Source organism: Ornithodoros turicata, chromosome 1 (genome assembly GCF_037126465.1).
Source record: "Ornithodoros turicata isolate Travis chromosome 1, ASM3712646v1, whole genome shotgun sequence".
NCBI lineage: Eukaryota > Metazoa > Arthropoda > Arachnida > Ixodida > Argasidae > Ornithodoros > Ornithodoros turicata.
Genome location: NC_088201.1, coordinates 58,279,757 through 58,302,685, shown reverse-complemented (window position 1 = coordinate 58,302,685; position 22,929 = coordinate 58,279,757). Strand labels below are relative to the sequence as shown.

Sequence of the window (22,929 nt, the reverse complement as noted above, 5' to 3'; positions counted from 1 at the left end):
AGATGCTGCGTGGCGAAGGTCCAGGCGGTGACACTGACTTCGGACGGACGCGAAACACTCAACAACAACGCTGCACCGGTTCAAAACACGCGAATTCATATATTGTGAGAGAGCATATAGTGACAAACCAAACTCAACATACACAAATCTAAGCAACACAACGAACACCGTGTATCAAAATAGTGGCTGCAATCACTGTGCTATTTAATTATCACACGCTGAAACATTATTTTGACGCATCATGATGCTGATATTGGCTCGGCTAGCCAAAACGGGAAACCTTCTAACTTCGAGCGTGTCGGAGAAATATGTCGCGTTTGCGAAAAAAAAAAGGGCGACAAAACAACCCGAAAAAGTAAAACCAATAAAAATCCCAGCTAGCTACTTTTTCTCGTTTTAGAAGGCATATAACGAAACAGTTGTTTCCCTTCTTCTTGAGACAGGCTATTGTCGACCAAAGACGATAAAGTTCCGCCTCAGCCGAGAAAGGCCAAAAAAGGCTTACACATACAAAGACTGCGAATTTCTGTCTCCGCCTTTCACGGCAAACTTGCTGGGCACACAACAGAAACAGGGTGAAAAAGTGATGAACTCCTCGATCGAGGAGCACAAAGCTGGGCTGCTAAAAAGAAGGAAAAAGAAAACATTCTTCGTCGCGGTGCGATAAGGAAGCAATGTCAACATGGCTGGTTAAACACGTCCCCGTCAACTTCAACGAAGTGGTTGAGGAACGTTTCAAAGATATATCAGTCGTACGTCCTCTGAGTGCTTCTGCTGTACACATCACAATGCTTTGAAGCACTCCAAAAAGAGAGGGGGAAAAGAGAAAAAAGAAGGTAAGTAAAACCCTTGACGTTTTGAACTGTACGGTAGATTATACGGTTGTGACTGCGGCGTAAGTTAGTGTCCTTATCCGTAAGGTTTACAAATAGAATATGCATCTTTTGAGTGTCAACTGCGTTGGTGTCAAAAACTGCAAGGAGGTGTTTTAGTAGCACAGAGTATAGTAGCCCGGTCACTATCAAAACTGAAGGATGTTTGAGAGCTTGAGTTCCTTACAAGATCGAAGATGGGAGTATACTAAGAAGGGACGATAATAGGCACCGGCTGTTTCAACAAATTAAGCTCTCTTGTTTCGACTCAAGCGAGTCTCACTCGAGTGCACTGCTGTTCTACAATCTATGCTGCATTAGCGTTAATGATCTGACAGAGAATTGCAGAGAAGTGGTCCAGCTTTTGTGATGAATGCATTACCAATGACATCAAATGTGATAGTGATGTGATAAAAAAAATGGGATGTCAGTGACCACGAAGTCGAACTAGCTACCCCAGGACGCTTACACACAGAAAATACAAACAGATGAACGAGTTAAAGTGATGAAGTCCAACATGTGGCATAGAAGTTTCAACCAAGTGAGTAAACAATTGGAATTTCTGGGAGCACACACGGCACACATTCAGCAAGTCATATAGGATTCCATAAGCCCGGTTGTATGTAGAAAATCTTGAAGTGCCCTCAGCGCCTTGTCGGACGATTGAGGACCTAACAGTTTCGTCTCAGGCTCGCCTCTGAAACCCTTCGAGTATCAACGTATTTCAGGCACCTGAGAAGGATGTGTTCTACGTCCTGTACAACGCCACACTCACTGCAGTTCAGAGAGTCACGCTTGCCCAGTTTGAAGAGAAGACCTGCGCTGTACGGTACATTGAGCTGTAGCCTATGTAGGACAGTCGTCGTTTGTAGCGTGAAGGAAGGTAGTACTCGAAAGCGTAACTCTGGATCGACTGTGTACAGAAGCGAGTCCCGAGCAGATCCTGATAGCCAGGAGGTGTTGCACATTTGTTGCTTGAACCCGTTCAGATTTTGCCCCGCGTCACCCTTGGTGAAATAAATGGGCATCAATTGGAAGCGCCTGGGCTGAAGAGCCGGGCGTGCAGAAGCGTCTGCAGCCTCGTTGCCTGCAATACCACAATGACCAGGGGATCAACTGCAATTGGATGTCATGGCCTTTTTAAACTGCAGCACTGTATGTGTGCAGGACATCTTGTACTGCTGTTGACAGAGATCCCGTAGTGAACACATAGAAGCAAGAGTCTGTATCGCACACTTTGAGTCGCTATAGATGATTCTGTGAGCAACTGAAGATCAGGAATGGATAAAACTTAGTGACAAGAGGACCCCATGGAGTTCAGCGGCCGGAACAGAGGTGACGTGAGATATACACACACATGGGCCTCCCACATTGTACATGCTACAATGTAAAATAAAGTTTCAATTCAATTCAATAAATAGGATGATGATGTGGTGGGTCATTCTCCGCCGTTATGGCGGTACACTGCCCCATTGCGCTTGTGGAAGGGATGAGAAAGTGATGATGGAAAGGTGTCCGGTTAGAGTTTGTCCATTAGTCCTGTGCTGGAGAGGAACTCAGCAACAGCTCGTAGGCCTTGCATCATATGTGAGGGGTCCGACCATGGCCCGAGAATTTTAGCTAAGTCGAACTGGCGTTGATCAACTCGTTGGAGAGCAGTTTCCATGGAGGCGCGCTCGCGATCGTACTCTCCGCAGACCAGGAGGACGTGATGGAGGTCACCACGCACACCACACGTGGAACAGAGGCTGGAAGCGCCGACACCAAGGAAGTTTTTGAAGGCCGGTGTACACGCCACACTAAGTCTCATGCGGTGGAAGAGTGTGGCAAAGGAACGCGGCATTCGGCGGGGGAGAGTAAGGGACAAGCTGGGGTCAACGGAGTAAAGCAGAGAGTGGGTGGTGATGTCACGTTGCCATTGAGCTGCATCATGGGGCCAGTGAGGCTTGAGACGAGGTAACGGCGATCCCCCCGAGACAAGATGATGGGGACACGCCGGGTGTACTGGTGCGCGCCTCCGGCTGTTCGATCTGCGTCCTCGTTTCCGCTGACGCCCACATGACCTGGGATCCACTGGACACTGACGTGAGACAGCTGCACCGCTCTTTCGATATTCTCCTCCGGGATAACAAACGCACACGACGAGACGGATGATGTCGTAGACGCATCCGTAAAAATATGTATTCTACCTGCGGTGCTGTTTAATAACTCAAGACTGAACTGGCGAAGAACATTCGTTGGTATATCCTTCTTACAGAAAACATTCTTTCCCTGAAGTCCAGGCACATTAATTCTTACGTCAGGAAGCTGTAGAGCCCATGTTAGGATATCTGATAATGCATGTGGCTTGTGCTTCGGAATAAGACCACGTTTGGTCTGGATAGCTCGGGTAAAGGAAGAAGGGTGAGGTTTCATAATGGCTCAAAGCTGACAATGGCGATGGTGGCGCCTTGCCAACCGCACGTAGTGGCGGAACGTTTCTTGCATCCCGAAAGCTGATACAGGTGGTTCCCGTGCTTCTGCCATGACTAATGCGTTTGACGTCGCTCGAGGAACGCCAAAACAGGGTTTAACGCCCTTTGCTAGGATGGACACTAAGGCTTTCTCTGTGGTACAAGCGAGGTTGTGAAGCAGGGAAATGTGATGAGCTAACACCTGACTTATAAGAGATCGGTGAATGCAGATAACAGCCTGCGGCATGAAATGACTTTTGCTCATGACTGTGTGTGACACGACATCACATGACTTTTTGTGTGTCTTTTTTTTTCTCGAAGCAGGTAAGAACTAGAATTAGGAGGAAAATCCCATTAGCGCCGATATACCCTCATATGTTTACATCTCAATCAACCAATCAATCACCCTCATTTGACGTCGCTGTACCTACGCTCACCCATGGAATATCTTCTTCAGGATGGCTTTGTTGCTAAATCCCACTGATAATTCCCTCGGTCCGTTCAAAATGTGCTGAATTGTTATTTAACCAAGGTACTTCAAGGCCGACTTCTCTATAGCACCGTATAATCTGCTGAAATGCAATGATTCATGCACGAACATTCATATTGAAGACATTAAGCTTGTAGCTGGCTCCGAAATGTCCTAGGTCCTTTTCCTCATGACACCGAAATGACACAGACAATATGCAGAGTATAGCTTAACCCCGTTAATATGGCCACGACCGTGCCCGCAGATATTGGTCATAGCGCAAATTATTCAATTCAATTCAATACAGTTTCAATTTATTTCACCAAAAATTCGTGCGAGGTGAAGGCAAAAAGTAAATTAACAAATTATATATCATAAGCACCAAAGACAACCCAATGCGTAACACAACGCTGTGCTATTATTTACCGCAAAACAGTGGAAGAAATCCGGTAAAAGTGTATGCTTAGTTAGACTTGAAATCGGTTTTTCTTTTTTTCTTTTTTGTAATATTATAGCATGGCAAACACATTCTGTATCTCTTTCTGCTGCTCAAAGGACCACAGTCGTTCTGAGCACTTCACTGTGCAATTTTGATAACCGAATAGCTTACCAGGGTTCCGTAGGTCTTCACGTTCTGTGCGTGCGTGGTATCGTTCACGGTGGCTCCTCTACCTGTGACATCATTGAACCACGTTAGCACTTAGCAGTGCTTTCTTCAAGGAGACGTACTTTGGTGGCGCGGCACGAATTGTGCCCGATTCGTCAACAGGAACTCCTAGCCACTTATCTGAATGTTTCCAGCTGTTTCCACCACCACCCACTTCAATTTTTAAGCACTGTGGATAGAGTAGAGCTTACTATCTCGAAGGAAAGTTCCCGCGTAGCCCACTCCTCAAGGCCTTGGTGGGGAGAAGGGGGGGGGGGATATGTTTAATAGAAAGAAAGGAAAAGAAAGGAAAGGGGAAATGTCAGCCATGCTGATGCCGGCTTACTATTTTAAAAAAAGAAAGAAAGAAAGGAACTTAAAATAAACACAAAAAGAAAGAAAAATGAAATAGAAAGGAAGAAAATAAAGAAAAACAGTCAGTGCCGCACAGGCACGACATCGCGCGTGAAAGCCCGGTCAGAGGGCGGACGCAAGGCACGAATCTCGCAGGAAGCGGAGCAGAGTTGTGGTGACGGCCCACTGGGTAGGCCGAGGGATGGGACCAAGGAGGGTAGCCATCGAGGGTGGGGAAAAGGGCTCTCTTTAAATCGGACGCATATTCGCCTCATGATTTCTGCGGTCATGACTGTCCGCTTGTGCTTCGATCCAGGGGGGGGGGGCATGTTTCATAGAATGAAACCAAGGAAAAATGGAAATGTCAGCCAGGCTAATGCCGGCTTGCTACTCAAAAAAGAAACTGAAAATAAACACAACAAAGAAAGAAAAGGAAAGAAAAAGGAAAAACAGTTAGTGCAGGACAGGCACGACATGGCACAAGAAAGCCCAGTCAGAGGGTGAGACATAAGGCCTGAGTCTTTCAGGAAACGGAACAGGGCTGTGGTGATGGCCCACTGGGTAGGCCGAGGAACCGGACCAAGGAGAGTGGTCATGGACATTGTGTTACACCCAAGCTGCATTAGACGACGACGGAGGGCTTGCCGTTGGGGAAGGTGTTGCTGGCAGTGCAGAAGATAATGAGGATTGTCGGCCACCTTGCCACGGCTAGAACACAATGGGGAGCTGGATTGGCCCATTTTGTAAAGATGCAATGGGGTGCGGGCAACATTGAGACGGAGGCGGTGCAACAGTGATTCCTCCTGACGACTACAGCAACACGCAATGAAGAAGGGAACCGAGGGGTCGATGGACTGCATGTGACTGCATTAGGCGGCGGCAGATCTAAATGCTTGGGCACGGGCAGCACACCGGCGGCGAATAGTATATGGTATATGGTAAGTCGAAAGTGGCAGGGGCAGACGTGCAGTGGCAGGAGTAGCAGCTGTGGCAGCTCGTCTTGCAGCCGCGTCTGCACGTGTGTTACCGGTCAGGCCCGGGGATGGCCGACGTACCTGTCCAGTACGACTGCAGCGGGTCAATATGTCCAGGTGAGCAAGGGCACCACACTTTTAAGCATATTTCCCCGGTGCCACAAAGAGCATCATCATCCTGAAACCATGCTGTAGCTTCGACACGCGTCATCCGAAACCACAGCGCACTTGTAGGTCAGTAGAATCACTCCTTCAATCGTCGGTGGTCATAATGAATAGAATAAAATGTTCACCCCTATTTGTGCAAAAATTGCAAATTGCAATGCGTACAATTGTCATTGTCGGATAAGCGAATTGTCATATTAATGGGGACTATTTACATGGCGAAGGATTGCTTCCCGAACCAAATGGTCAAAGGCCAATGGCCAAAAAGATAGGACGTCAGATTAACAAGTGTCACATTAACGAGGTTCAACTGTACTTGGCGGCAAGGAGGTGTATACCAAGCTACCTAGTGAATCATACCCAGCGTTGTACCCGCTATCAAAACGAAGTAACGGAATACCACTACTCCACAGAAAACTACCCTCCCCTGTTTCCCACTCCTTCCTGCTGTTCTCTCTCCATCTGTACATGTCTGTACGCCGCTTATAGCCACAGTTGCATCGTAGCGCTAACACGGAATAAAAAACAGAAAAGTAGCGGAAAACTAGACTCCAAATTTGAAAAAGTAACGCGATACCGCCACCGCTACCAAATAAAAATGACGTAAATACTATGCCACTAACCTCCCCCTTTACTACAATACTATGCCGCTACGTTTCCGCTATCGTACCCTTCTCTAGGTTACACCTTATGGAAGGCATCTCGTTGCTGAGCGGTGCAATATTAATGTTCCTTCACACAGCCAACATGCAGCATAAAGTATACAACTACTTACAACATTTCACATCGATATTGACCATGAGAAGACGCCCATTTAGGACTATAATTTCATGCACATAGCGGATGTGTGCATTACTTTACTCGTTGGAATGTTTCGAACACAACACTGTTTTCTGCAATAACGGTATTTTGTTCGAGATATACGCGAATCCCAACCTCTAATTTTCCGTCTGCTTACTGTCGACGGATTGATCCGTTTTCGCTATATGGTCAAGTGGCGCAACTGCCACCATAAGCGACCACTCATCGAGTCACCGAGCACCTACCAGGTGGTAAAAAAGTCAAACGAACGGTATAATGTTTGCCCACGCTGTCGCTTTCTATCTCATCACATCACGCTTTCGCCGGGGTCAACGCCTCCAAGAAGAACACATAGCCTTCTGAGTCTTTTACCCTGGGTAGGCATTAATACTCATATTTTGTCTTATAATACAAATACATAATAGTTCCCAGAAATCAGTCTTGTAAATGGCATGAATCATCCTTGGAAACGATGAACTAGAAGGAATGCAGGACAAATCTAGTAACCTCTGGCCCTGAGGTCACTAGTTTGGGGTAATAGAGTAGTAGGGGGCCTTATTTGTATATATATAAAATAAATCACAGGAAAATTACTGATAAAGTACAGTGGTGACTGGGGACTCAAGACCACTCAGAAAGTATTACACATTCTAGATTATTATAATACATAACACAAATACTCAAAAGTATTACAGTAATAGTATTCTAATACAAAGTATTGCTATTACTGCCCGCCCCTGCGGCATCAAAGCTTAGGTGCCACAGGGATTAGGAGTTACAGTTGTTGCCTACCCCTCCTTCCATTCTACCAGCCACGCGACTGCTTCTCTAACAAATCGTTTCACTATATGAAAAACTAAGTTAAATGCGCTTTTTCCAGACTATGAGTTCCACAAGAAGACTCTGCCCGTGTGAGATTACCTCCGTAATGAAGCATATAAAAAAAATTATCATGTAATTTCTCCCTAAACATGTCAAAGGTGTAAACAGTCAATTGCTTTAAAGTTGATCGCCTGTGTACTGCCATCAAGCAAATGTACAAACAGCATCAATAAGAATGTTGGCATACACCCGAATATTATTATTTCTTCATTTTGCGTGGCTCACATACCTACACTGTAACGTACTCAATGTGAGAAAATAACTAGATCGCGTTTGGCAACCTGTGTAAGTTTAGGTAATTCTACATTGCCAGATAGGCTTCACCTGCGACACAAACACCTCAAAGCAAAGTCGGCGGAGTCGTTTGGAGCGTAATGACTTGGGCGACATCTCGTTCCGTTTCCCATATACGAGGGGTGTTCAAGTGAAACTTTGTGCAAAACAGAAGACACGTGCTGGACAAGATGGCCGACAACGAGGTGAGCGCGCACATCGAACAGCGAATTCACATGAAGTTTCTCGTGAACGAAGGCGTACAGTCATCTGAAATTCACAGAAGACTTCAGGCTCAGTATGGCCACGATACACTTAGCCGCAGCAAAGCGTTTGAGTGGTGCAAACGGTTCCGAGACGGTCGTACATCTGTGCAGGACGAACCCGGCCGGGGCGGCTCAGAGCCCAGTGTCAGAGTTCCTGAGAACATCCAACTTGTGGAGCGCCTGCTCCTCAAGGACCGACGGATAACATGTCTCGAACTGGCTCGAAAGACGGGCCTTTCTGTGAGAACGTTGAAGACTATCATTCATGAACACCTCCAGTTTCGGAAAGCCGCGCCTCCTCATCAAAGGAGTCCTCCTCCTAGAGGACAATGCACGCCCGCATACCGCGCATCTCACGATACGCACCTTACAGGAACTTCGCTGGGAGTTGCTGCCACATCCCCCTTACAGTCTAGACCTCGCCCCCAGAGATTTCCATCTCTTCGGGCCACTTCGGGCCTTGGGGGCAGCCACTTCAGCTGCGACGGCGAAGTCACGAATGCGGTCCGCTCATGGCTGCTACGCGCCGGTAAGGATTTCTACGCTGCTGACATCCAAGCCCTCGTTAAACGCTGGGAGAAGTGCATTAGTGCAGCTGGAGATTACGTTGAAAAATAAAACAAATTTCTCGCCTGTAAGTTCATTTTACTATTGCGAAAAATGAAAAGTCCCGGTTTGACTTGAACGTCCCTCGTATTTTCGTATTCCTGTTCCAAAAAACACACACGACGCTTTGTGTGTCTGCTCCGTACAATAAAGTTGCAAAACACAGTTTTCAATGTGGTATCAACACGCTCACAGTTGGTTTACAACTGATTGTATAACGGTAAACTAGCTTCGTAGCCCAGCTCTGTTCGAAATATCGGTGGCCTTCGTCCTGAGGCAATTCCCTTAACATAATATGCAGTATGCTACATATACCTGTTTGTGTTTCGAAAATGTGGTCTAAAAGAGTTAAAACTGTACAGGATAACGGAAATTATATTCCTAAATATTCAGTGAAATTAAAGAAGATCGTGACATCAGTCTGCCTGATTAACGAGTACCAAAAAGGAATATAAAAAAAAAAACTGCTGCTTCGCTGTTGTCTCGCTTTTCTCTCTGTGGTCCACGTCTTCCATATAATGAAGAGTGGCGGTAGCGTAGAAAGAGGTCGCCACTACCCATGCCAGAACACTTCTTCCGTTACCAATTTAAAATGTAGCGGGATCGCTACTTCGCTACTTAAAAATGCAGCGAATACGGTAGCGGCGCTACTACAGTAGCGCAGCTATGTATAGCACTGAACTTATACTGCATTTAAAGGATGCAAAACATAGGTGCTTGGTAATCGGTTAGTTATTGCGATTGCCTAACAGTTCAATACGTAACTTAAACGGAAAACGGGAAGCTACTAAATAATATGCTGCAGATGACGCAGTTCTAATATTTTGAGTCAGTAGATGACGCTGGAAACATGCAGTGTCAACGTTGTGCGCCTTTGGTGCCTTATTCTATAGCATAACTTTGCAAGCGATATCTCTACAATCTTCTTGGTCGGTCCCACAAATAGACTGCTGAGACAGCTATGTAACGCAAGAGCCTGTTCCTCGGTGCGTTTGCCCCCTTTTGGTTTTCAACGCATTCATCCGGGGAAAGACCTGCACTTCACCATCGCAGTCACTAACTACTAGAGCGTACATTTACACTTCAACAGTAAATGGACTAAGTTCGCTCATGCGGGCCGTCTGAAATGTTAGTTCTCGGTTGGAATTTTGAACATCGTTCACATGTAGCTCAAGGCTTCTACGTGAAATACAAAGCACACATTACAAAATTACAACATATGGAAACGTCCAACTGTCCTCCATATCCCCTACTCTCTGTACTCGATTCAAAACTTCAACATAGTTACTTTAGAGAGCATGCTCTAACATGTTCTGAGTTGAGTTGAGTTGAGTTGGTAAGAAAAGAAAAAAAATGGTGAAATAGGCTTGCTAGAAGACTTAGGATATGAACAGATCTCTGCTTTAGCACATGTTAGAGTCTCTTTCATGTTTGTTATTATCACTCTGCATGAGAGCTCACTTTGCAGTCATGCTTATTAACAAGTACAACTGTAAAATCAACAGGCGAATATATGCTGAAACTCGCAGCTATCCTCCATTTTTCTTACCTCTGGTTGACAAAACTTTTCTGTGTCACGCCAATGTGGCCAAAAATGAAATGCTCGCACAACACAAACGAAACGAGTCATCACAGATGAACGCACCCAAAGTTTCCATTCAGCTAACTTTCACTGTCACGACGCAGAGAGACAAAAGCAAGCACAAAAACATCTTCACCATACAAGCGAAAGATGTGTATCACCTACGTAAGGGCATCTCAAGACATGAAGAGCAGCGTAGAGATGGCGTCATGCCTCGGCAGCAAGCTACAAACACAACACAGAGAAGCACAAAAGAGGCGCTTAAGCTAGAGTCACCCAATCGTTCTTCCATTTGTCTTCTTCACCCTTCCACCAGCATACAAGTAAACGCGGAGTCAGTGAACCACTAAAGGAAACTGAATGCCCTCATTAAGCAATGACAAGAGACATCGACGTCAGGTCGCGAAAAAAGTGAAAATGTTTCTTTCGTGGCCCATCTTCAGTCTCAAACAAGAGCAGTTGTATTTCTCGGCTAAGTGAACAACGGGGTCTTGCGACATACTACTTAAGCATGTGAGCGTTTCTGCGACGTGACATTTACGACCACAGGACCACCGGGACAAGACGTCGGTATTGAGTGCCACTTATTGGATTAAAGCGGACATCGAGAGCTTCCCCTCAAAGGACCCAATGCAACGGCCAGTAAGTGGAATAGGAAAAAGGATCCGAAATCACTGCCCGTGCATGCCGGAGCACGTTGATAAGTAATCGCGTTTCGGCCAAGGGACTTTCGATTGGATTATTCGCTGTTTGAGAGCAGATTTCGTTGTTTTAAAAGAGCATAAGCAAGAATAATCAGCAAAGTATAACTTAAAAAAGTATATATGTGAATTTCAATAACGACATTTTAAGAATCCTTTTTACCTCGAGTGTGTTTATCGGCAGCTACCAGGCCACTAAGTATTTTTGTTGTAAGCTCAACAAGTTACGGATTAATGCTGGGGAGAGCACATCAAATATTACATTTAATGTACTCTCCCTGTTTATATTTGTGTTCACTTCTTTATTTGTTTGCTCGATTCCAGCAGCACTCAGAAGACGAGCATATGCGTTCTCTATTTATTTGATGGGTAACCCTACCGATATTCCGATAGAACAAGCAGAACAGGGAAAAGCTTATAGTTTGTACAGTGCTGGACAAACGTTTGCCGAACATGCTCCGGCGCATTCCTTTCTCAGAGAGACACGTTAGCAGTGAATGGTTCCGTGCGGACTGGCAAACAGGTGACTGGGTTACCTAAACACATGTCTGTTAGTCCGTACGGTCCCATTTGCTGCAAGCGTGTCATTCTGTGGAAGGAATGCGCCAGAACGTGTTCCGTAAACTTTTGTCAAGCACTGTACAACACGTGCAAACATTCTGTTTCTGGTCACCTGCCATTTTCAGCCCGAGGCGCACAACCACATCAAGTAGTTGACATGCCCTTCACCAACTACATTGGGAACACGTTGCCACATTTGAGTTCCCGACAGGACGAACGTAGTTGTACATAGGTCGTGTGTCTCTGCGCAGATGTTATACAGTATGCTTTCTCTGCGGTAGAGCGCGTGCTGGCAAGATCTGTGGTATAGTTCTCAACACCTAAACATCTGGTCAGATCACAAGCACTGGGCAAGGCGTACAGTAACTTCTGTAACATTGTGGCCGTTGAACAGCGTAGTCGTTACTGCTATGCGTCGAATGCTAGGGCCTCCCTTCACCTTCACACAGCATCTTCTCATTAAGAGACTACTTCGTGTCGAACTTGCGTGATGGTTGTTCTCTGCACTGTTAAAACAGACCTTCACCACATACCACCGGCCACAGCCAACTGCCATTCAGAGTGACATCGTTCTCCAACCTAATTAATCGAAAATGGTGATGGTCCCGCGCACGTTGGACACGTTGCACGTTGCATAATGTGTCCAAAATAGGCGGAGGTCCCTCCTATTTTCAGCCGAGAGACAGGACTATGATATTCGTAATGACCGGTGACTAGGAACGTATTTTATGTGGCTTTACCAGTGCAGAGAATTACCCCTGCTCCAGGAGAATTCCGCCCCGGTATGACGTAAACGCGGCGTTTGTCTCCAACGTATGCGTGCGAGAATGCGCTCTAAAAGCCAGAACTTCACCGCATATAGCACGCTGTGGGCCAACCATTGCCATGAATGATAGGGTTATCGCTTCGGATAGGAAGAGAGAGGGGACGTATGCCCTTTTTGGGGAACTTTTCATATACCCAAATTGGCGTAAGCCAAAAAGGCGTAGGCCCCCTCTCTCTTCGAATCAGACGCGATAACCCTATCATTCGTCGCAATGGTGTGCGCACAGCGTGCTATATGCGGTGAAGTTCTAGTTTTAGAGTGCGGTTGAAGCCGTAATCAAGTTCCGCGTTCGTCGAGGTTGGGAGTGCTGGAGCTGCCCTACGTACACTCTAAAAAAATATAAAAAAAGAGGAAAAGAAACCGTAATTTTACTTGCAAGTGATTGCCAACTCTGCTGCCGAGATATATGCCGTAACCTAGTTATTGCAATAAAAAAATTAGTTTCGAATGCACACAGCACAGCTCAGATAAGCGAAGAGAGTGACACATACATTAAAGGGATATTAAACTGCGAAAGCCCAGTCGCCAACTGTGTGGTGTGAACTCCAAACGGATTTTGTGCACCACATAGGTTACGGCACATATGCCGGCAACAGAGTTAGCAGTCACTTGTGCAGTAAAATTACGGACATTTTTCTTACAGTGCATTTCGTGAGGTGATGGGATTAAAGCCGGAGTGAAGCGCACGTCCCCCAGGATGGCTAACATCCCCTAACCCTTAATGAAGAAGAAGAAGAAGAAGAAGTGTGAAAGGCCGCGCGTTGTCGTGCCGCGTGGTGTGGCGAGCTGAAGGAATTGGCATGTTGGACTAAGAATATCAGCATCTATAGTGGTGGCCATCCTACGACAGCGCTCGCACTTTACTTTTATCCTTCAGTGTCCCATCAGCAATGACATGGTATTTGCTCCAAAGATGGCACTCTTCTTCTACATTGTCAACTATACACTCTTAAAAATGAACTTCACCGCATAGCACGCTCCTAGCCAACCATTATCTCGAATGATATCGTTATCTTCTCTGATTTGTTGAAAACGGGAGGCGCACGCCTTTTTTGGGACAATTATGAACAGCATAAGTGTCACAAAAAAGGCGTACGCCCCCGTTTTCAACAAATCAGGGCAGATAACGATATCATTCGAGAAAATGGTTGGCTAGGAGCGTGCTATGCGGTGAAGTTCATTTTTAAGAGTGTACGATAAACGTCCCACGCATAAGACTGAACTTGTGGTTTCAGATGTTCCGACGAACCACGTTACTGTAATAAGGGCTAATTTAACATGCAACATCAGTTACGGGAAACACTGATACGCTGTCACTCCGCTTGTAGACGCCGTGAAGAACTATAGAAAAATCACGATGTAAACTCTACGATCAAGAAGACACCCGTGTACTGCATATAATTGGTGACTGCAATTTCGGAAGCGTAGCCTACACCGTCCCACCCTTATGGAGCCTGTATTTGTATGTGAATTGAAGTGTGAGAGACAAAGGGGGGAGAAATTATAGGTGATCCGACGAATTCTGCTATTCCCAGACTGAATACCCTCCCATAAAATGGAAACTACAAAGCTATCTAACACTGCCGCCCCATTTCCCCGCACTTTAGCAAGTGCAACGAAACACAATGACGAAAAGTAAAATATGGAAAGCAAAACAAGGACCTCGATAACACCTTGAACACACACAGTGCATACAGCCTAATTACGCTATCTCCACAGCACTATTGAGTCAGTAGAGTCTAGTGTTCATAGACTGTAGTATTTACATTGGTTAGGTTGTATTTGTAATTGACCCGGATTTCATTTCAGTTTCATTAAGATGAAAATCGCTAATCTGAGTCGCGATATTACCGCACAATAAGCAGTTGCCCTGTCAGTTGTTCTGACTATTCCTCGGGAAACCGGAAACCTCACCGCATAACTGTGATGTTTTGTAATCTGTGGATGTCGAAGGAATTCATTCCAGTGAAGTGAAGATTTACGGCACTTGCAAGTCTGTATAGAATGTGTGCACCAGGTTTTTCTTGGAAACTGCACCAAGACTGATTGATTGATAAAAGCAAGTAATAGAGATGGGTGGATGATGGAGATGGAACAACAGCAACAACTACATGAATGACGATGGAATGAGGTGATTCACCGCAACAATTGCGGTACCATACCTCAGTGCATGTGGGTTTGTGTATGAGTTGGATGACGATGAAAAAGATGAGGCATACACACTCGCACATACACATAACACACGCAAATGAGATATCACACACGCGGGTGCGTCGTAACTGATGGGGATAGTAGTTCATCCGGTCGGCCACCGGAGATGTAATGCTGTGAAGATGACATCTCCCCATTCATGGCAAAAGCTCTGAGGTCAGAGGAGTCCGAGCAGGCTAGTAGACGTGAAGAACAGATAGAATGAGTGCAGGCACTGATGGAGATGGGGGGGGGGGGCGTATATGTTTAATATGTTTAATGAATATGTTTAATGGAGATGGACTACACCAAGAACTTCGCTTTTCTCTGGTTGCTTCTTGCACACAATGCGTTAAAATTCGGATTTTTGAATTTAACTGTTGGATATTCTACATAGGGATAATCATGGTTCCTCAAAGTGAAGTTCTCAGGGTTTCGAGATGTTTTATTACGCACTTCTCAGTCATCACCTGCTAGACAGCAGAAGGTCTTACGTCACACAGGGAGGCCTGCTCTTGCAACCGTTGATGATGGTATGACGTCAATGAAAGAGCGAACAAGAGAACAGTTTGAAGCAGCTCGCAAAGCTCACGCAGACCTCCGTGCGTGACGTATAGGAGCAGGCCGTCTGCTACCTAAGTGTTGTTGTCTGAGTGTTATACCCCTTTCACACGGGCTAATATAGTGTAATTTTCGTGAAGTTCACTCCAACCAAGCGAACGTCACTTTCACTACGTGCTTCGGCTTCAGTAAGTGTCACTTACGCAACGTTGGCAATTCCTCAGAATGTTTTTCTTTTCTTTTATTTAGAAACACCTCCTGCAGATCTTCTTCCAACATTAACCAAATCGGCCTTCAAACATGTGCCACAACAAAAATGGTCGCCGCCGTATCGCCGAGAACGCGCAGTTCTCACAGGCTGTTAACGATAGTAATGACACGTTTTTTCGGCACAATATCACTTTGTAGTAAAATAAAATAAACACGCTGTTGAAAATGCTTGTTCAAAAATATTATAGTTTGGGGTCCCCTCGCTTTTTCTTAACATTTATACCTGTACCACAAAGCCTGCCGTCGAGGCTACACACTCGGTCAGGCGATGAGAAGTGAAGTGTGTTTGGGGAACTCTCTAAATCGTTAGTGCACTTTCTCCAGAGTGTCACTAAAAGATGCCATGTTACAGCACACGAACGACACTAAGTGCAAATGTCACTCGTTGAAAGTGACACCAAATCAGTCCGTCTGACAGGGATATAAGACGGCAAACAGGACTGTGACGGCAACTCATGTAGTGCAAGTATAGACGTAGCCTTAACAAGTGATGCGAGTCGCATTCATTTGTGCTGACGTAAATTGAGAACTTTTAAATCAATTTTGTCCCTCCCGCAATATTCGTTACATCTCTTTTTTTTCTATCTGCAAGTAACAGTATAGCGAGAATCCATTAAGCCTGGTTATAGCGATTGTATCATGCGTGCAACTCGGGCAGTCGCTAGTGAAATCAGTTTTATTCATGAGCATACGTGTTATTATTCTGTTTTGCGGTTATTAAAGGGGTTCTGAAGCGACTTCCCCTCGCTTTTAGACCAATCGTGTTGCTGATGCGGGAATTCGCCTCCTGAAAATATCAAGCTAGCTGCTATGCCGATGCAATCGATCCCGTGTTCGAAAGTTATTGCGCACCGAAAATCTAGCACGGCGAAAAGGCGCCTTCGCTGTCTCCCTCGGTCCCCACAATGATACTGTAAAGCGCCTATTGTTCGCAAGACCTTAATTTTCGCGAATTTCACTAATTCACAGATTCGCGAATTTTAAGGGCACGCGAAAATGTATCGCATTGGAGACTTCGAAAATTACCCCAGAATCACAAACATTATCTTCGCAGTTGTCTCTACAGGTTACTGACATGCATTACAGCACAAGCATCTGCAATGTCGCATTTATCAAATGTGCTACAAGCAACATAGGGCTTGTCACGAAGTAAACTAATTAAATCACAAACTTTAGCATCCCGAATTCGCGAAATTTAGTAACCGCGAATATGTGCCCCCCTCCCCTATGCCCGATTCGTGATAAAAAAGTTCCGCGCGAGAATTCGCAAGAAAATACAGTAATACGCGCTATCGTAGAAATCGACACTCGCGCCTCTTCATGAAGATGTGCGAAGCGTAACGTTGCCACGGCAGCTGTAGCTGGTAACTGGAACATTTCCCGTTTTTTTCAATTGTAATACAAAAGCCTCATGCTGTATTACGAATATACGGAATACAATATTAGAAATTGTGCGCTCAACACGGGGCTATGAATGGGCTTTAGGTCGTTATCCCTGTCAATCAGGACAGCGATAGGATGTACACAGCAACATTTCGTTGAGCAACATGTCATCAGTTACGACCATCAATTATCAGCTATTACCTTACGTTGGTCATGAACATGTCCGGTGTACGGTCGCTACGTCAATTTCAGAAACATCATTCATGTAAGCCCATAGTTTGCTCTCTTGATATGTGCTTTCCAAGCAGCATGCAGGATAGAGGGCGGTGTGTAGAGGGGACGCGGTGCGTTAAGAGCTGATCGCATAAGGTACTGTGAATGATATCAGATTAGATTAGGTTAGAACTGTGGAATTGTGTCCTGGTCGGTATTGAGGTGGAGGACCACAACTCACGTGGCGAATTTCCCCATTCGTCATCATCGTTTTATTCCTTGTTGTTCTGGAATTTCTTGGATCTGTGTGGACATTTTTCGAAACGGGAAAACATCGCACACTCCAGCCGGTGTCAGCATTCGAAACCGAGTAACGGCGCTGAAAGTGGTCCCATAAACGATTCATCCACGACAGCTGGTACAGTGGCCATTCGTCAGGCCTAAGTGTGCTGCAAGCTAGCGGCAAGATTTCAGTGGAAGCAATACCCGAGAAAGAAGCATCTCTCCTCAACTGGGTATATTTAATGAATGTAATGTTTGGTGTGCTCATGTTGATTAACCCATTGTGCCTTCCATCCGCTACCGTAAAGGTGCTGTGATACTTCGCCTCAGGTAGCCCCGAATACACGTGGAAGACGATTACGTGCACCGATGTGCATTCAACGTTTTACTAGAGAGAAAATTCCCGGAAGCTTTGAACAAATTGGAAAAGGACCAAATTTATACTCTTGCACGACTTAGAATAGTTAGCGAACAAATACCTAGTCACAGAACAAATATTGGTGTAATATGTATTATAAGTGTAGATTTTATTTGTTTATAGCGCCGAACACAAAATATAGGTCAATGTAACCATTAACGCAAGGGCTTGATCAGAACTAGGAGACACATAAATTGGTGATGTGGAGATGCAGAATGCCCGATAATTTTGCCTTACTGAAATGAAAGAACGGCTTTTTAGTATTTTCTTTTGAAGGACAATTGAACAAAAATCTGGAGAAACGAACTTTTCATTCTTCGGTGACTAAGATTCATAACAGTGCGATCGTTTACAATATAAATAAAAAGTGGAATACCTTTCATTTGGTCAAACTAAAAAATGCAAAACATGAAAACATAGGTCAAAGAGACCAAGTCATGTTAAGAGACCAAGTGCAATAGTTGACTAGAACGAAGACACAGGCAATTTCGGGCCTGGTTGACGTTTTATACTTTGCCAGAACTTCATATTTTCTTTATTTTTGAGATTGGAAATTTTTGGGCAATTTTTCCGACGTCAAGGGAGAAAATAAAAAGAAAGAAAAAATCCGTTCTTTTTTAATATTTCAGATCGTTTTCGAAGCCTCGCATCGCTAAGTTTTACAGCCAAGGTGTAAGTAGACGCAGAGAAAATAGCACCGCGAACACGGAAATTTGGCTCTAATATCACGGCAGATATGAGACATCCCCGCCAGTGAGGCGGCCGGAGGCAAGGTCACGTGCCTGCGAGAACCGACACGAATCGCCGGACCTGTCCATCATCATGAGAGGTTCGCGCGAAAGTTCGTTTGAGGCTTCTGTCCGGCCAACTACGATATACCTAGAAACATATTTATCTATTTCTCAACACTCTGCCCTGTCGTACAATGTTTTCATCACAACAACAACGACAATTAGATTATGAACGATGATGCAACCTTTCGAATACAGACCTAACGCAATAGTCGCGAATCTCAGCTGTGTCCAAATTCATGCCCAGCGGTGATGTAGTTAATTATATTTACACGTAACGCGAATCTGCCGATATATGTGTGGCTAACTTGCTTCAGGCGCCGCAGGGTAGGACTGCGGATAATTTCGACAACATAGTGTTCTTTAACGGGCACCGGGAATCTCCAACACACGGTGCTGAAAACATCATATGATTTACTCAAATCATTCAAATCAATCAAATCATTTACTAATGTGCTGACCCCATCAATAATAGTGATATTGTTGCAGTTGCATCTTCTGATCTGTGCGGCACTAGTGGTCGCTACATCCGCCGCACCTTACGAAGAGCCTCACGAACGTGAGTACGATGGCTACGGCCTTCAGCGTGAATCGTCCTACCAGTACAGAGGTGCCATGAGGCCAACAGGGGGCCCGGATGTCCCGTACATGCCGTACGACAGACCGCCTTCTGGAGGGTTCGTGCAACCTCTTCCAAGCGAAGTTACCAGTCGACGTCCAGCGCCGCAACTTTCATCAGGTCCGATCTATATTATTCACGCATTGAACGCCAACGAAGGTGCCAGACAGAGACAGACAGCACCGGAATGGCAGCCGCAGTACCAGCGTGTTGAAGCCATTGGTGACGGTATGAGACCAGCAGGGCAGGGGAGTAGCGTCCACTACATCGTGGTCTTGGACAAAGGAAGTACTCCTTTTGCCCAACCTACCGTTATGCGCAGTCACCAAATCCCAGGTGCGTAAAGCATATAGTTCATTCCCTTTCTTCAATCTAAGCAGTGACGGGGAATGTACTTATTACTCAAAATCAGACTTAAAGTAAAGTAGCACAGTTCAGGAGAAAGTAAGAACTGTTAGGTGCATGTTTATTAATAATGAGATTGATTGATTGATTGATTGATTGATTGATTGATTGATTGATTGATTGATTGATTGATTATAAAAAGATAATACAGTCAAACTCCTTTATAGCGAACACATTTTTAACGAAAATACCACTACAGCAAATTTTTTTGCGGTCCCGCTGGAGCCCTATAGGTCCAATAATGGACATCCTTTTTAACGAAAATACCTTTACTGCGAATTTGTTTTGCTGTCCCCTGGGTTTCGTTGTAAAGGAGTTTGACTGTATAGAAAATTGCCTCCACATACATGGAGATCAACTATACTCCGTGGCTCGTACTCACAGACGCTACGGGTGTACGATACACATGATATAACACAAGAGAAAAATATTGCGAGAAATAATGAAAGAAGAAGGGGGAAACAGTATTTAATAATGGTACTTTTATGCACGATACTGCACTTTTTCAGGTTCAGTGTCACACTGCGAATTTACTTAAACTGGAATACAAGGTACAAGGGGAAAATTACTTTAAAGTAGTCGTCAACTACATTGCATTGATGTGGCGAAAGTTGAGAAAGTAATTATGTTCTGATTGGCATCTAGCAAGCATTTTTGGAAGTGCCAGTAATGTAGGCTGGCTACTTTACTGCATGATGTACATGAACTCTACATGAACTCTAAGACATGGCATAGTTTACGTTTACATGCCCACAGGTAATTAGCTGTGCTAGTGCGCAGTATTTCCATTTCCCGAGTTATCCATCCACGCACGGTGTTCTTGTGTCAATATCTGAGCATACAGTGAACGAAGAACGCACGCTTTAAAAATGATACAAGCAAACAGAGGCTATACACATTTCCGAGCGCTCCTAGCTGCCTTCCGTCTTCCGACATATTACACGTTTTTTTTTTAAATAGACGTTTATCAAATAATATAAAACGCAGGGCGGGACTTGCTTTCCTTTTAAAAATACAACAACTAAAAGTCACTCTCGCACTGCTAAATTGAATTATTATTGCATAAACAATATTTTTTTTATTGCGTGGTAGCGCCGCGAAGCAACTGTGGCTATGAGCGGCGTACAGACGTGGACAGATGGAGAGAGGACAGCAGCAAGGAGTGGGGGACAGGGGGGTTAGTATGCGTCCTGGGCGCATAAACAATCATCAGTGAAAACAGCTGTGTATAGTGGAGCAAAGAAAAATACCAAACCGAGTCATCACCTGCCCACTGCGAGTGTGTGTAGCTTGGTGCTGAATACAATATTTATTTCACTTCTTTACGAAATGTTAACAACATGACCAAACCTGACCGAACACGAACTATATCCATGGGCCCGTGACCGCTTCCGACACCGCTTAAAAATCTGGGACGCGTGTGCCACACGGCCGCCGTCCCTTAGAAACAAAACGATGCCATTTAACTTCTCCAGTCCCAGTATACAAGAAATACGAGAAATACGCTGGTGCTGGCCAGGTTTTACCTGTCGAACAATATGAAAAGACTATTTCTTACGACTTGCAAATATTTCAAGTCTGACAACACAACAATTGTTGTCGAAATATGCAGCTTCCAGACATAAAACGCATTTATTGAAACGTCCTATTTTTTCTTTTCTTTGCGTTTCCAGTTAACTACTTGACGGAAAAGTACTAGAGAAATATAGTCAACGCCAGTACAACGTTATGAAATGTACTTAAAGTAGAATATAATGTTTTCAAATAATCGCGAAGTTAATAATAGCGGCGAATAGTGCAAATAGTCATTGCGAAACCGAAGCGAACACGAAGCCACTAGTTCTACAGCTGATGCAAATACGGAGCGGCTGGTTATACAGCCCAAGCGAATACATAACCGAAGCGAGTATAAAGCGAATGCGTAGTTATTAATCGAATCGAATACATGTACAGGCGCAGCGAAAGCGAATTTTAAAAGAATAGTCGTCGTAAGCTGGTTCAGGCGACACACAAGTGTATAGTTGTGGTATTCGACAGCATCATAAGAGCGCAACAGCATTCAACACACTTACTTCGAAGCGCCTTCGCTTATCGAAATATTTTCCCAGGCCTTGCTAGCGTTCATGCAAGCACGTCCTACAGAAAGGGCAGCGCATGTTTCTTGTATAGCTTCGCTGGGAACGTTCAGCGTGTATTAACTACTGCGAGACGCCAACCCAGTAATCGAAATGCACCGCGAAACACGGAAAACGCAAAGTGAGGAAATATAGTGTGGTGCCACCTGGAGCTAATGGTTGTATAAGCGGACCGGACACACATGCAGCATATGTACCGATATAAACATGTGTAAAGCACGTATAAACAATATATCCACACGGATCAGAATATGAAATAACGCTCAATGTGTTGTATGCCCTTTCTTCTGCCGGTGTCGGCATTACGTGTGCATCTTGCTTGGAACTAAACAACAACTATACAATCCAGTTTGGACGAAACATCTATTCGAAATTCGGATGCAGAATTCTCATCCATACCTTACACCCCTGAGATTGAGGGACAAAAACGACACACACGAACACCGTGTTCATGTGTGTCCTTCTTTTGTATCTCAATCTCAGGGTTTGAAGTATACGAGTGACAGGTATCTCCAGCTGGCCCACTTCCTCGCTGTTCTGACAGAATTCCACATTCGATTCCGAACTGATTCCGAAGTCTAATCGAATACAGAATTATTCGCTTCGGTATTCGAAAATTTCCAATATTCGCACAGGGCTAATGCAAGATACATGCATCATTTAGGAAGCGGCGCTCACTTTGTTGCATACCTTCTATTGTGGCGTTGCAGCATTCTTGGGCTTACGCGTGCAGATTCAGAACTATTCCGATATATTCGGTTTGAAAGAGACATTCGATTCGATTCAAAATTCGCATATAGAATTTAATTTTCAAGTTGGAATTCGAATCAAATACACTCCATTACTCGCGTCGGTACTCGGAAAATTGGAATATTCGACAGAGCGCTAGCTAATAACTGTTCCATTATTTCGTTGATCCACCGGCAACACACCTTCCACTGTTATTTCGATGCAGGAACTGGGAAGTCAGGATGTAATAAGAAAGTCCGACGCTTTGTTAAAACCAGGATGCTGTTGAGGAATAACCGACATGTATGTGCTGCATTTTCAGGTATGGACCTGGGACGATTTCTAAAGGACAAAGCCAAGTGAGAGCACATCCCAAGGACTGTCGAGACCAGGAGAGTTAATATTCACACGCCGGACGTTTGATACTGTTAAATACTCTAGCATCCAATAAAAATGCCACAAACATTAAGTTGTCCACAGTGACGCAACGTAACAGATATGT

At 44.8% G+C, this 22,929-nt stretch overlaps 1 long non-coding RNA gene across 1 annotated transcript; it reads left to right on the top strand.

The window, feature by feature from the left end:
- Window positions 1–677: 677 nt before the first annotated feature.
- On the top strand, window positions 678–22,826 carry LOC135399147 (uncharacterized). The gene is made up of 3 exons (XR_010424200.1): window positions 678–836; window positions 19,029–19,494; window positions 22,750–22,826. It is a non-coding gene; the product is annotated as an uncharacterized LOC135399147 (long non-coding RNA).
- The last annotated feature ends 103 nt before the right edge of the window (window positions 22,827–22,929 follow it).